At 39.2% G+C, this 13,774-nt stretch overlaps 2 long non-coding RNA genes across 4 annotated transcripts in view; both read left to right on the top strand.

Annotated features, from left to right (window-relative positions):
* The window catches only part of LOC309630693, a 212,346-nt gene that overhangs the window by 51,642 nt on the left and 146,930 nt on the right, over positions 1-13,774 (top strand). The window lies entirely within an intron of this gene.
* LOC309630564 overlaps positions 1-13,774 on the top strand; it is an 86,151-nt gene that overhangs the window by 13,339 nt on the left and 59,038 nt on the right. The window contains exon 3 of one of the 3 annotated variants that reach the window (XR_014245755.1): positions 13,039-13,153. The exons of the other annotated variants lie outside the window; for them this stretch is intronic. This is a non-coding gene — a long non-coding RNA (uncharacterized lncRNA). The remainder of the gene's footprint in view (positions 1-13,038; positions 13,154-13,774) is intronic. 3 annotated transcript variants of the gene reach the window in all.

Genomic DNA, 13,774 nt, shown 5'->3' with positions numbered 1-13,774 from the left:
ACAGCATCAAACTCAGCGCACTAGGACCTTGTCTTTGCACAGGAGACAAGAGAAATGGGTGGAGAATGTGGAAGTTTGCAATAGAATTTGTAGCTAGCTTCACCTCCAGAGAAGGTGTCTCCATGAAGCTAGAGGTCCTCCAGTGACCTGAGACCAGATTTCGAGGTCCTAATCCAGATGTGTGCATACGGCTCTAGGTTGAAGTGTGTACCATGGCTTTGCCTCTATGTATATTTACCCACAGATCTTTTGGGGAAGATTTTTAATAAATTGCTCCTGGAATATTGTTGGCTTTAAGGAAACCTTGGTGTCTTTACTGAAGAAGAGAGTTTTCCTCTCAGTGTCAATATTATTTCCTGAGCTTGCCATTGAATACAGCTCACAATGGTAAAACTAGATATTTAGAATGGCTTTGGATCAGAAGTAGGGCCCAAATGGCTGCCTGTCCATTCAGGTTCTTTAATGTGAGGAATATTAATAGAATCCCTGGAGCTGGAATCTCACATTTAGAAAACCCATCAGTAATATTCTTGTTACACTTTGACTATCCATTGATGATCTGTGTCTCACTCACAGGAAAACCAACAAAAATGAAATCGTATATTTTTTATTTTGTAATGGGATTAGGTAATGGCCCAATTATGTTCAGCCTCACCTAGTAAAGGATCTCTCTAATTAGTGGACAGAAGTTGCAGGGAAGCTATGACCTTTGGTTCCTCCTTTTACTAAGGGAAAAGGCCTTATACTGTGCGAGGGGGGTCATGATGAGATGGTTCCTGAAATCCACTAAGTAGGGTAATAAATATATTCTGACTACTGTTGATTTTTCTGTGAGATAAACCAGAAGACCATTTTGCTGACTTCAGCAAGTGCTCAGATTGTGGTAGACTCATCAATGCTATTTTTTTTGTCCTTTATACTTGGGATTCCTCCCTGAGTTTCCTTGTAAAATGGGGATCAGTGGAAGGATGGGAACTGCTTTGACAAGCTTCTAGTAATTTCCTGCCTCCAGGAAAAACAGGTAGATAATCAAAATGGGCCTGTGTGGCCTGAGCTTCTCTTCCAAAGGAAATGCAAACAATGTCCTTCACAGACAGTTCCAATGTCAACCTTAATAAAAAGTAAAGAGTTTGGGCTTCCCTGGTGGCACAGGGGTTGAGAGTCCGCCTGCCAATGCAGGGGACACGGGTTCGAGCCCTGGTCTGGGAAGATCCCACATGCCGTGGAGCAACTGGGCCCGTGAGCCACAGCTACTGAGCCTGCGTGTCTGGAGCCTGTGCTCCGCAATAAGAGAGGCCGCGATAATGAGAGGCCCACGCACCGCGATGAAAAGTGGTCCCCGCTTGCCGCAACTGGAGAAAGCCCTCGCACAGAAACGGAGACCCAACACAGCCATAAATAAATTAATTAATTAATTTAAAAAATTAAAAAAAAAAAAGTAAAGAGTTAGAAATTATATTGATAAGCAATACGTAATAAGCAAAGAGTTCTCCTGAATCAGAAAAAAAGATGTAACCAATTGAAATCAGATGGGTATTAACAAGAAGACTTGCTCTGCTGGTTCTTCCCCAGGCCTTGAGTAGGGTCAAATAGAACAGTGAAAAAGGTCAGAAAAAAGATGCCTGGCAAGATTATGAATACCACTCGCATTCTACTTCCTAATATCTCTTGAATCTACCAAGTTCTGTCCATCCTACTGCCACTATCTTGGTCAAAACCTCCATTTTCCCTCCAGTGGACTTCTCGCCATGGCCTCCCAGTTGGTCTCCCTGCATGGATTCAGCAGGAAATGATTTCTTCAAACTGCAAGTCAGGTCACAGTGATCTCCTATACTTCTTTATGTGACCTGCAAGGCCCTGCAATGGCCTAGCAGCCTAGTGGTTCTCAGTCTCAGAAGTATTTCCCCCAAGGGGCCTTCGGCAGTATCTGGAGACATTTTTGGGCATCCCACTGGGGTGTATTGTTGGCATATGGTGATTGTGCTGCCAGCCGTCCACAAGGCACAGGACAGAACTCCACATCAAAGAATTTTCTGGCCCCAAATGTCAATAGTGCGGAGGTTGCCAGCCCAGCCCTAGCCCCTGCCCACCCCTCATCTTGGACCACTCTCCTCCTGACTTATGCTTCAGGCATGGTGGATTTCTTTGTTTCACAAAATTTCCATCTTATCTCCCATTTTCAGTCCCTCGTGTATGTTATTTTCGCTGAAGGATATAGTCCCTCTCCTACAACTCTACCCTCTCATGACCTAAACGTTATTTTGAGTCCCTTCCACAGGGAAACCTTGTCCAACATCCACCCAGTCTCTTATACACTAACAAGCATATTCAGGGTCGTTTCCAAACCTGGGTGGAGCTGATCATGAAATCCTCAGTATTGGCAGCTGGCCGGTGAGAGAGGGCTGTGATGGACACCGGTTCTGCAGGGCATGGAGCAGACACGGCTGAGTGCTGATCCTTCCCCACTTCAGTTTTCTTTTTGAAATCATTATTAACTGACAGACATTTTACTCAAATAAATTCCAAGCACCATCTATGCTCCAGCGATTGTGTCAGGTAAAGAAGGGCGCGAAGAATACCAAGATGAACATAACATGCTCTCACATCGTGTATTGTTCAAAGTGCTGTACCAATTGTGAAGAGCAGATGAGGAAGTGACTAATCTGATCTCTACTGGTGTTCGTAATCATACAATAAATTTTCACTGAGTATCTACTAAACGCCGAGCATTGTGCAAGGTGCAGGGCATGCTAAAGGCAAATAGCAAACCGTTTTTACTCTTAAGGTATTTCCTATCCAGTGGAAATAATAGCTCATTTTACTGGGCTTCACAATTCCTTCACATGTATTGTATCTCATTCCTTCCCTCACACTTTCCGCATGAATTTGATGTTATAATTATGCCAAATTAACAGAGGAGGAAGCTGAGCTTTGGAGAAGACAGTTAAATAGAATGAAATATTTTGAGTGAAGGGCCCATATCTGCCTTGTTTATTGTTGTAACTCAAGTGGCCAGCTCAGAGTGGGTGGTCATTATGTATTCGTTGAGTGAATGAGTGAACTTCCTTGCCAAAGGTCACAGCTTAGTAAGTGATGCACTAGGATTCCCTGCCTTCCAAATTCATACTCATTCTTCCACATCAGATCCTTGAAATGGTTTCATGTCTGCCCTTACTTAATGTCCGTTTGTCTACTAGGTGTTTAATCCTTGAGGTATAAGAAGGAGACATATAAGAGGAAAGGGGAAAGAGACATGCAGGCAAAGCAAAAGGGATGCTCATGATTCATTGTTTCTCTCTCTCCCTTCAGCTAGTTAGAAGCCCCTGGAATAACAGGCTAGTGCTTTAATGAATCCCTTTGGCACCCCTGTTAATGGCAAAGAGTATTCAATTTTACACGGAAGTTATAACAGAGGAAAACTTCCACAGCAGAAGGAGTCCTTTAAAATTATGTTTCATTTTCACAACTATAGACATAAATTTAAGTAAATGAAATCTCTCCTGTTAGTTGTGAAGGTTTTGATGGTTTCATAAATCCCATGATATGCCTTGGGTGTTAACTATAGTTGACTTTTGGAAGTAGGGTCAGGAAAGTTAGTGAAGGGGAAATTATACAACAAGGTGGGTTTTTTTCCCTTAAATTGTTGAATACATGTTCTTTTGGAAAAAAACACTAATTCAAAAAGATATATGCACCCCAATGTTCATAGCAGCATTATTTACAATTGCCAAGATATGGTAGCAACCTAAGTGTCCATTATTAGATGAATGGATAAAGAAGATGTGGTACATACACACACACACACTCACACACACACACACACACACACACACTGGAATATTACTCAGCCATAAAAAAGCACAACATTTTGCCATTTACAGCAACATGGATGGACTTAGAGGGCATTATACTAACTGAAGTAAGTCAGACAGAGAAAGACAAATACTGTATGATATCACTTATATATGGAATCTAAAAAATACAACAAACTAGTGAATAAAACAAAAAAGAAGCAGACTCACAGATATAAAGAACAAACTAGTGGTTACCAGTTGGGGGGGCAGTGGAGGGGGAAGTATAAACTACTGGGTGTAAGATAGGCTGCAGGATGTATTGTACAACATGGGGAATATAGCCAATATTTTGTAATAACTGTACATGGAAAGTAACTTTTAAAATTGTGTAAAAAAACTTTTTTTTAATTTTTAAAGAGTTCTTTTGGGGAAGATCTTATGGGAGCTTTGTATAGAGTATATGAGTAATTGTAATGGCATCAAGAAGATATACACACATATACGTGCTGTGTCATTAGTAACTCATTTTGAATAATTATATACTGAGGGTGAAAATTAGTCCTGGCATTTGTGTCATATTAATCCAACCCTGGACAGGTCATGAGCATTGGAAACCTGATACAAAATGGTCTGCCATTCATAACTCCAAACCTTTCTTTTTTGGAGTCACGGTTGTGAGTTGTGGATGTTACAGATGGTGGCGATTGTACATATGGCCAAACTTGACATCGTTATGAATATCTAACCTTAAACTGAGAACTACTGCCAGGCAGTTTTGTCTGAAAAGCTCTTAGGCATCAACACTGCAGGAAGACCATGACATAGTATCTGAGGATAGGCTTGCAGAGGCTGCCAGAATTATTCTCCCTCCATCAAAGGAGTTTAAGCCCCAAACCTAAGCTCTAAATGCAATCTAGCAGTTACGTTTGCCTGTTCCTGCCTGCCATAAAGCGCATGACCATGTAAGTGTGATACTTGGTAAACTTTTAGAAGGTGAAAGGGAGCTAGGCCCAAGCTATGACGGTTTTTAGAGGAAAATATGGAAGAAGAGAGCTGAGGACCTTTTTTTTTTTTTTTTTTAAATTTGAGGATGTAAGGAGGAATTAATAGAAGTTCAAAATCAATTCTGAGGAACTAGAGCATAATCAAGACGCACTTACTGGCTACTGACATCATTGACCAAGAGGCAGGTCCAATTTGGGATAGGACATCAAGACTTCTGCATGGTGATTCTCTGCATTTAGTGTAATCAGTGCCAGTCAGTCTGAGAGTCTGTTCAGGAGAGTATGAAAGATACCAGAACAGATTCTGGTTCAGGAACTGCCAGGAGAAAATGGGAAGAAGGAAGTAGGTCAAGTTCCTATTCACCTCTGTATTAGTTTCCTAGGGCTGCCACAAAGTACCACATACCAGTTGGCTTAAAATAGCAGAAATTTATTCTTTCATCATACTGGAGACTAGAAATTTGAAATCAAGGTTTTAGCAGGGTTGGTTCCTTCTGTATACTCTGAGGGAGACAGCTGTTCCATGCCCCTCTCCTAGCTTCTGGTGGTTGCCCGCTATCCTTGGAGTTCCCTGACTTGAATATACATCACTCCAGTCTCTGCCTGCATCATTATATGGCATTCTCTCTCTGTCTCTGAATCTCTCTTTGTCTATAAGGACACCAGTTATTAGATTTAGGATGCACTCTAATACAGTACAACCTCATCTTAACTTGATTGCATCTGCCAAATAAGCTCATATTACAGGGACCAAAGATGAGGACTTCAGCATATCTTTCTGGGGGAGACAATGCAACTCATGGCAACCTCCTTCCCTCTCTTATGCTAGGGTGTCTTCCACTTGTCTTCACCCAGCTGCCACTCATTCCTGATATGTCACAACCCTAGCTGTCATAAGACTTGAGCATCCCTTTGAGCTGTCTCTCACATAGTGGACACTGTCTGGGTCGGTGTTCACCTGCAGCAGGCTGGATTTGTGATTTGGACTGCTGGCCCTTTCTTTGCTCTGGAGGTGGGAGTGGGTGGGGTGGGGGGAGCAGCGTCGCACTTGTCTCGTCGTTCCCAGCTCCCTCCCAGGTAGCACTGCTTGCATTCGGGCATACGGGCTGTGTCTGTCATCAGCAACGAGGCCTCAGCTTGTCTCTGAACAATGAGTTTGCCACTTGTGAAGAGTTTGCAGTCATTTTGCATCCTCCTTTTCATGTCTTTCTTTGTTCTCTGTTACACTCAAATTCGGACAAAAGAAAGGACAAAAATAGGGACTCACAACTAAACACTGATACTGTTATGTGTGAAATCTTTGTTGCAACTTCCCATATAAAACATTTTTCTCTCTCAGTAATACTTTGCAATACCATGAGATTCTGAAGGGAGGGAGAAATGTTTTGCTGTTGATTGCTATATAACTTGGAAACTATCACTATTCTTTAGAGTACAGAGGTGACAATCTCTAACATTAATGCGCAGTTCCAAGGGGGACTGTATACTGGGATTCATATTTTCATATATTCAATATAATTGAAGGAGGGGATCCTACCGTAATAGAAGCTGTAGATATGAGTAACTATACAAGTCCCACAAATCCAATGCTCTTTTGAATTAATTTAATTTAATAAAGCCATAATTTCCAGTTTCCTATGTAATCTGAACTTAAGTTTTTTAGAATAATAAAGTCCAGAGTTTGAAGGAAAAAAAAAATTTTTTTGCTGAGATAGATGGGAATAGTAAGAACTAAAAGAGAAGAAAATTATGCCTTCCAAACGCTATCTCAATAACAAGAAGCAGATAAAAGACTTTCTGTTTTGCTAGCATCTTCTTATTTTTACTACAGCTAAAATATTTTTAAAGAGAGGGTTATTGATAAGAAAATTTTTGAACACAAAATAAATTTCTAGTCATCACAAAGGCTTTTCTTCAACTGTCTGCTAAAATAGAAATCTTTACAGGAAAAAAAAACAACAACAACAGGAAAATCACCTTAAAATGGACATGGAAAGCACCAGACTCCATGAAAATATTCCCATCTTGCCTGCTTCCTTATTTGTATTGTGTTACATTTCCTGCAAAATGATTTTGTTATTGTTTCAATGTACAGAAATGCAAATTTATTTGCCTGACCAAGTGCAAATACTAACCCATTGAGTGGAAAGAAGTGGTTGTTTCCAAATTAAGGACTTAACAATTTTCTGGCCCTGAAGACCCTCCCAGGATGCTGTGAAATGCACAGCCACGTCTGAAATCTGAAAAAGTGTTCTGTGTCCCCTGTGGTCAGTTCTGCTACGGAAAGAGGTCTTTCCTCCCTCTCTTGGGGGAGGCCATTGCCGGCCTAACTCTCGAATTCTTTATTTGCATGTGCTAGCCTTTTTATTGCAAATAGGGCTCTAAATCTTACTTTAGAAATGGATATTGCACTGTATGCAGGTGCCTGCGCGGTAGAAGCTATCAATAATGTTAGTTATGAAAAGCTGATCGTAAGTGTTTTTAGTCCATTAGCCATTTCGCTTTATTTATGTCCCCTTTCAGGCAGGATTTGAAGCCAATATTCAAAAAATGAAGTTTGGATGAAGAGCAACACAGGAGGGTATAAAACACTGTCACATCTTTTCATGCTAGAAAATATCTCTTCCTTATATTATTATTTTTTTTAACAGCTCCTAAAAATAAGTAACCTCTGGGGGAATGAGGAAGGCAGAAAGAGGAACTGGGCCAAGCATAGATATATTTAACACCTATTTATCCATCTATCCATGTATCTATCCATCTCTCCCTTTTCTATCGTTACATTTAATTACCTTTAACGCACATTACCAAATTTTAAAAATTACTTATCACACCCCCAATGTACCTACAGGCAAACTGGACCCATTTTGCTTCATTTCAGCTCCTAACAGAAATTCAGTTCATGATTTATTAATAAAGTCCTATTTGCTCTTATGCGCTGCTTTATTCTCCAAAGAGCCTGCAGTCTAAACAGTTCAACCTGCAAGGAAAGAAGGTTTCTGTACCTTTTCCTGGTGGACAGTGGCCACCAACTGTTGAGATTGCTGGTGTGTGGTCACCAATTTAATGCATCCCCGAAGCCACTGCCTGATCCTCCCACAGAGAGAAGCACGTGCAAACGTCAGCCCACGGGCTTCGCTCCAAGCTTCCCCCAGCGTAGGTAACACGGCCTTAGCGATCACTTCCAGAGATTCGCTCCCGTTTCACAAAAAATGCCCAAGGAGAGCAGGAGAAGAAACCAGACTGGCGAGGAAAAGGATGTCTTGAATCATCTAACTTTCTGTTATATTAAAACGCATCATAATATAAAAGCAAAGGAGAATGCATTTTTTTTTCCCAAGAGGTTAATAGGCATTTGGGGGTCTTTTAAGAAAAGAATCAAATGTTTAGTCTAATGTCCCAAACCAGTAAAAGAGATGTTGTAACTCAGTGTTGGGCCCCATGCTTCATTTGAGCTCTGCACACTTAATGGTGAGTCCCTGACTTTCATGTTAATTTTCATGAATGACGATGCATAAATGATGTTTTAAATCCCCGTGCAGACCCAAATGAAGGTGAACCCTAGCAACCTGAGTTACCTAGTCCTTCTCTGTGGACTCATTTCTAATTGAATGTTAAGATCAAAGTTTAAGTTTATAAGAAAGAAAAAACAAGTGCAGATAAATAGTTATTATCTGACATCCTTATGAAAATTCATGACCTGCCGTTTTATCAGAGACCTTCTAAGAATTCTAATTGTGAAGTCTGCGGAGCTATTAAATGGCTAGTACACTTCAGTCTCTTGATAAGAAGTGAGTTAAATAATTGTCCTGTTTAACTTGTGCTTGTTAACCTTTAAGGTCAACTAGTTTGAACATACGTTTAATGAAATCCTGGAGCCAGAATTTATGATACCGCTGCTGAATGTTAAATTGGACAATTTACATAAGCAGGACATTAACCTTCTGAGCACTAAATAGCATTTTAGCACTTAGCCACTGGGGACAATAAGGAACATGTTCTATATATTTGTGATAAGCTTGCCTGGAAACTCTCATGATGACCAATTGGCCTACCAAGTTTAGCAGCATAATTAAATGAATGGACTCAGCCCAAGTAAATGATCAGTGCTGTGTACAGTATATCATTATAGTCCGAAGGAAGAAAAAAAGATATGAATAATTTAATAATACATTACTAACTTATCAATGCTAAGTGACTTTGAGGTGGCTCTTTGTAGTTCATTGTTTTCAATTTGATATTTGATTGACTGCTCATGTGATTAAGACTGAATGTATTTCATTTCTTACCAGAAATATATAAAAGCAGTAGATTTGATTTGATTGTTTTGAGCTGAGATGTGTGGGGTTTTCTGCTTTGGTGAGATTACAAAATACCTACTACTGTGCACTGATTAGCAGGTAAACTAGGCATTTGTCACAATCAGATGTGATGTGTGTAGTCCCTACTCCTTGGTAGCCTTCCTGAGGGGAGGGCACTAACCCCTGTGTTGTGCATAAGCCCAGCTTGCCACACAGCAGCAATTATCATTACGCTTTGGAAGGGTCAAGCATCAGGGAAAGCAATTTGCGCTTCACCCAGGAATGTTCCTGCTGATTGTGGACAATCAATCCGCTGGGCTGGCTGTCCAGGAGTTGCATTCTGTAAACTCGGTCTAATACTCGGGTGTACTGCTGGCCAAGCATGTATCTGGGGAAACAGTACGTTACCCTGCGGCCAGCTGGGGCCCCTGCCCCTCGGACTTCTAGGGTAAACCTGGATCCCAATCCATGTCTGTGACAGTCCAAGATTCTTCCTTATATTTCGGAGAGGTCCTGGGTTTTTACTTCCTGTGCATCTCTCTCTTAACCTCACTCTCATTCTCGCTGTCTCTATTGTCTTGAGAGACCCTGTGTGTGTTGTCCTCAGCTTTTTAGGTAGCTTCTTCTAAACGCTACTCATGTCCGCCATTCTGTGATTCTAATGACAAGCGGTCTGGTGAGGTCACATTGCTGAGCGCCCTATCTTTCGCTGGTCTCAGCCTTTATCCATTCCTCTCTCCTCTTCACCTTCTTCTTTAAAGGAACAAGATTGTTTCTCTCCATCTTGCCGAGGTCCCTCTCACGTTTACCTTCTACCCCAAAGAAACCACCATTTCTGCAAACAAACATTTTCCCCTTTCTAAAGGAGAAATCATAAATATTTTCACATCTAGTTGCAAAAGCATGGGAATATGGTACAAAATGAAGTGGATATTTGGCAGATATTTGGTTGATCTGCTTGGCGTGGCAAGTCAGGCTATATGTGGTAAGTCCTCCCTTTCTGAAGACATGGCTTCCTAATCTGAACCAGAGCCTGCTTCAGCAACAACAAACAATAATAATTCCTTGCAATTTTACACTTCAGAGAATGCTTTACTGTATATTATCTCATCTCATCCTTGAGAATCTATGAGATACTGTTATACCAATTTCCCATACATGAAATTGTAGCTAAAAGATTTAAGTCCCTTACACAAACCCTGCCCTGCTAGTTGGTGACAGAGCCAAATTAAATTTTTTTTTGTCTGTTTCCAAGTCCAATGCTTCTAGGTTGGCATGACCCATGTGTTCCAATCATTGTTCAGATCCACAAACATAGATTGCACACCTATTATTATTTATTAATGTTAAAATACTTTTAAGTAATTTATGTACATGATAAAAGATAGAACAATACAAATAATTATGTAGTAAAAAGTAGACTTTCTCTTTTCTCTGAGTCACAGTTAACCCTCTCCAGAGACAATACCAGGATCTTGTAGATCTCTCCAGTGATACTCTATTTTGCATGGATTTGTATGTCTATCTTTTAAGATCTGTTTGGTAACTTACTGGTCATACTAGTCAGAGCCTTGATTTTTCATGTAACAGTATGTCTTGGTGACTGATCTGTATTAGCAGACATTAATCTATTTAATTTCTTTTAAGGTTGCACAGTACTCTATTGTATGTATTTGTCATAATTTATTTATTCTTCTGGTTCCATCTAAATTTTGTGTCTTTTCCTATTACACACAATTTAAAAATCTTTGTAATACATTTTTATATTTGAATTCAAGTATATCTGGAAGATTAATTTCTTATTTGAAAAGAATCATTTCTGATACTATTCCTGGCCATGCACTGGTTACTCAGCTTGGCGCCAAACTACCCCATTACAGAAAGCAGGCTTTCCTATTAAAGTGTGTTCTATTTTGCACTCAGTTGATTTAACTTCATTCCATCTTTCTAAAGTAAGCTATCTCTGGGTTTGATAACCAGAATTAGGAATATAGCAGAACATTGGGAAGTTAATTGAGAGTATCTGGCCAAGGTAGAGTCAAGTGGACATAGTAAAGGGTTTAGACTCTGAAATAACACAGACCTGAATTCAAGTGGTAGCTCGACTGATTACTAGCTGTATAATGTGGGCAAGTTACCTAGGCTCTAAGTCTGTTTTTTGCATTCTTCTCTACGTGGCTAATAACAGCACCGACATTCATATAACTGTAGCAGTATGAAATTACATAATGCTTGTAAATGCACAGTTTCTGGCTCACAGTAAGCAGTCAAAAAATCTTAACTATTGTGGGCTATGAATATTGTTTAAACTTTACAAAATAATCGACTAGATAGCTGAGTCAATCCCAGACAAAATTTGATTGTTCATTTTTAATTTAAAACTGTTTGCATCAAGCTATTACTTGACAATTTTTACTTGGTCAGAATACAGCCAGACAATTCTTTTGACCTAACATTGTTTAGAACTGTCTTATAAGTAGATATGGTCCAAGCCTTAGCAACTACTATATGCACACTGTTGGGTGAGAAAAGTATTACTGTGCAGATGAATGTTTTCAACTGAGACCTTATACAAAAATATTTTATAGGCACGATGTCTTATTTTCCTTCTCTGTTGCTAGTTTGCTTTTATTATTAATTTTATATTGTTCTGTAATGTGAAAGGACTCAAGTATGGGATTAACAGATACATACTAACATATATAAAATAGATTAACAACAAGGATTTACTGTATAGCAAAGGAACTATATTCAATACCTTGTAATAATGTATAATGGAAAAGAATAGAAAAAAGAATATATATATATGTGTGTGTTTGTATATGTGTATACATGTGTGTGTGTGTGTGTGTGTGTGTATAGAACCGAATCACTTTGCTGTACCCCGAAACTAACACAATATTGGAAATCAACTATACTTCAACTAAAAAAAAGTAGAATTCAATGGAAAGCAGTTTAGCTATATAAATCAAATATTACATGTGCATATTTTTGAACCCAGTGATTCTATTTCTAGAAATTTATGTAACAGAGATATTTGGAAAAATCTACAAATACTGTTCCTCATATTTGTGTTCTATTGCTTCCACTAATAAAAAAGTAATAGAGTAAGAAAAAAAAAAGAACTCAGAAAGAAGGCTTGCCTTCACTACTTTGGAAACTGCCAGGTCCGTGTTTTTTATATAGTTAGAGAAAAGTAAAGGAAAGATAGAATCAAGTTGCTGGTCTTCCAGATGCCTAGCCTGACTGTGGAAAGATGGAATCCTTCCTCTCGAATTCTCTATGAGGATCACTCTGATCAAAAACCTGCCAAGATATTTAATTCCCACTTGGATTGTACGAGCCCTGCTCAAAATCTGCAAGTTTGCCTCTAGACGTTCCATGACATTTCAGCACAGTGAAAATGAAGTACTTGGATTTGAAGTCAGAGGACCTGAGTTTGTGTCTTATTTGGCTGCTTTTGCAGCCTGAGTGGGCAGTTGCTGAAGTCAGCTTCTTCGTCTGTCAAGTTTTATAAAAATACTGACCCTACCTACCTCACAGGAGCAAATGAGGCGATGGAAGTTTTTGTGAATAACAGAACATGGGGGAAATTTTAGCAATTATTGTTATTATGATTATCATTGAGACTGGAAATAATGTTCAGAGAGTCAGAGATAGTGTCTGAGGCCAGCAAAAGGAGTCATTTCTGGAATTAGCTGGCCCTTTTGTAATACTTTCCATTCTGTTCAGCATACCCTTCATCAGTATTTTCAGACCTCCTAGAGCTTTTCTATTGGCAGAACTTCTGTCTTACTCCAAGATCCAGCTTGACATTTATATGTATGTGTGTGTATTGACAATACTGCTGAATGGTTTTCTCACCTTTGTTACCACTCAGGTAGTACACTTTTAGCTGACACAGCTGAAACTATGAAAAGTCGGTTTCTTGTCTTTTAGATTTTTCCATCATCTCCCTCCTAGCCTGTCTCCCAAGGGCCTCCGACAAATCACCGTGTGTTCTGGATATGCAAAACCACTGGAATAATCGCCATATCAAGATGAAATGAGAAAGGTAACTTGCTGCAAAGAAACCCTATAAACTTTATTCTCTCAGAGCTAAACAGATGTGGTTTATGGATTAGCTGATAGTTTGGGTTAGTTAAACCGACAATCCTCTCTAATGTGTTTGATACTCAAGAGTTAAAGGTGTCACTGATTCTTTTTTTCTCCTAATTCTTCTAAAATACTCAGTGGTTTCGAGTAATTTCTGGCCAACAGATGTAGTAAGAAAGTATTTCCATCTTTGCTTCTGCCTCTTCTTTGTGGCACACCTTCCCTTGAGAATATATCAATACATTAACATTTTTAGGATGATTAGGTATGGAGAATAACTATTTTTTTACTATATTATATTTTGTTTTTTAAATTTTCATTGAAATATAGTTGATTTACAATGTTGTGTTAGTTTCAGGTGTACAGCAAAGTGATTCAGTTATACATATACCTATATATCTATTCTTTTTTAGATTCTTTTCCATTATAGGTTATTACAAGGTATTCAGTATGGTTCCCTGTGCTATATAGTAAGTAGGTCCTTGTCGGTTATCAATTTTATGTACAGTAGTGTGTATATTTTAATCCCAAATTCCTAATTTATCCCCCCCACCCTTTCCCCTTTGGTAACGATAAGTTT

Source organism: Balaenoptera borealis (genome assembly GCF_965194805.1).
Source record: "Balaenoptera borealis genome assembly, chromosome: 1".
Lineage (NCBI taxonomy): Eukaryota > Metazoa > Chordata > Mammalia > Artiodactyla > Balaenopteridae > Balaenoptera > Balaenoptera borealis.
Note: the sequence above shows the minus strand (reverse complement) of the source record. Positions and strands in the feature narration are given on the sequence as shown.